Below are 2,442 nucleotides of genomic sequence, written 5' to 3' on the forward strand. Positions count from 1 at the left end.
GCTTGCTGGAGTCTGGCGTTGGTGGTAGACGCCCGGGTTCTGTTGCCTCGTTGCTCATGTTGCATCGGGGGTTTGCCCCGTGTCGGTTTGTGGTGCCGTGCAACATTCGATAGTAGGATTTTAGTTGTTCCCCGCAAGCTTTATCTGGCTGTCAATCTCCTTCCCTCCTCCCCTTCTTCTTTTCCTTCACCTCCTCCTCCTCCTCCTCCTCCTCCTCCTCCTCCTCCTCCTCCTCCTCCTCCTCCTCCTCCTCCTCCTTCTCCTCCTCCTTCTCCTCCTCCTCTCCTCCTTCCTTCTTCCCTCCTCCTTCTTCCCCTCCCTCCCCTCCCCATCGTCCTTCACAGCCGTCTCCCCCGCCCCACTCCCCCTCCTCTCTTCTTTTTCCTTTTTCTTCCGTCCCCCCCTCTCCTCGAACTCGACCCCTGGCCGTGATTGCAGAGGGAAATTACCATTGCAGCCATTGCATCGTCCCCTCTTGCAGCTGATTGTGGTGGTGTCATTTAAATAATATTGTCTATAGTTGCATGGCGGTGCAGGATATATGGGAGGATGGGGGCATTGATAGGTGTGAGGGAGTGGGGTAGGGGGCAAGTAGGGGGAGGGTGGTTATAGGGGGACAAATGGGATGGTAGGGGGCAGTAGGGGGTAGGGTGTTATAGGGGGAGGGGAGGGGAGGGGAGGGACAAGAGGAGTCGAGTCTTGCTTGCAGTCACGTCTCGACTTTGCGTTGGGGATGGCAGTGAGGCGAGGGAGATGGAGGGGGGGAGGGTAATGATGAGGATGAAGGTGAAATTGGCGATGAAGGGAGAGAAAGGGTTGTGGTGAAGAGATGATTGAGAGGAGGGAGGGGGGGGGGGTGAGTGCGCGCGTGCGGCTTGTCATGGAATTATTGTTGTTGTCGTCATTGTTCTTGTTCTTGTTTTCTGACTTCGTCTTTTATTAATCTTCTTTTGGGAGGTATTTTCTTATGTGTTCTTTATACTTTGCTTTTGCCCTCTCTCTCTCTCTCTCTCTCTCTCTCTCTCTCTCTCTCTCTCTCTCTCTCTCTCTCTCTCTCTCTCTCTCTCTCTCTCTCTCTCTCTCTCCTCTCTCTCTCTCTCTCTCTCTCTCTCTCTCTCTCCCTCTCCCTCTCCCTCCCTCCCTCCCTCCCTCCCTCCCTCCCTCCCTTCCTCCCTCCCTGAATTCCGTCCTCCCTTCGTTTCCCGAGGACTTCCGACATCCCCCTCTCCCCTCCCTCTATTCTCCACCCACCTCTCCCCTCCCTCTATTCTCCACCCACCCCTCCCCTCCCTCTATTCTCCATCCCCCTCAATTGGCATTTGATAAAGAAGGTCAGCAATAAAATCCTGGGGGGGAGGGAGGAGGGGGAGGGACAGCAGGGTCCTTTGCTATCGTGAAGGAATATATATAAGCCACTTCCGGTTTTTTTTTCTCTCTCTCTCTTTTTTTATTTACTTATCATTTTTTTAAAAGGATTTCCAGCGGGATGTCACGGTGGCGTGTCATGAAGCAGGGCAGGCACGGGGGTGGAGGGGGGTCTTTAGGGGGGGGGGGCAAAGGGCATCCTGTAGGACTTTCCACTTTCTTGGCGGCGGAATGTTTTGTAGCTCGGGTCCCAGCATCCTTGGCAGATTTACTTGGGTGATGCCTTGTCTTTGAAGTCTGTTGTTGTCATTATTACTATTATTATTATTATTATTATTATTATTATTATTATTATTATTATTATTATTATTATTATCGTTGTTACTGTTACCATTAATATTACCATTGTCATTATTATGTCAATAATTAAAGAGTATTGTTTTATATATATATATATATATATATATATATATATATATATATATATATATATATATATATTTATTTATATATATATATATATTGTTATGTTAATGTGTTTTCTGTTGTTGAGGTCAGGGTCGTCCTGTGGCGCTTATTTCAAAGTTTAGATGATAAAACGCGAATCTTGGAGGCAATATCCGGTATGGCGCGCGCGTGTGTTTTAGCTCTCTTCAATTAATGTGCGTCTGTCTGTTGCGTTCTTTATGCATTATTGTCTCTCTCTCTCTCTCTCTCTCTCTCTCTCTCTCTCTCTCTCTCCCTCTCTCCCTCTCTCCCTCTCCCACTCCCTCTCCCACTCCCTCTCCCTCTCCCTCTCCCTCTCCCTCTCCCTCTCCCTCTCCCTCTCCCTCCCCCTCCCTCCCTCCCTCCCTCCCTCCCTCCCTCTCTCTATCTCTCTCTCTCTCTCTCTCTCTCTCTCTCTCTCTCAGTTTTAGTCTGTCTCTCCTCCTCCTCCTCCTCCTAACCCCACCTTGTCGCTCCTTGTGATGGCCGTAATGATGAGGCGAGAGAGGTGTCATGAATACTCACTTCTTGGCACGTGACGTCCTTAAGAGAGGAGGGGGTGGGGGGGGGGGGGTATTGTTAAGAGGGAGG

General features: G+C 50.0%; 1 protein-coding gene across 1 annotated transcript in view; it reads left to right on the forward strand.

Moving 5' to 3' along the window:
• The window catches only part of LOC119597520 (ubiquitin carboxyl-terminal hydrolase 31-like), a 100,813-nt gene that overhangs the window by 8,222 nt on the left and 90,149 nt on the right, over positions 1-2,442 (forward strand). The window lies entirely within an intron of this gene.

This window comes from Penaeus monodon, chromosome 39, assembly GCF_015228065.2.
Source record: "Penaeus monodon isolate SGIC_2016 chromosome 39, NSTDA_Pmon_1, whole genome shotgun sequence".
NCBI lineage: Eukaryota > Metazoa > Arthropoda > Malacostraca > Decapoda > Penaeidae > Penaeus > Penaeus monodon.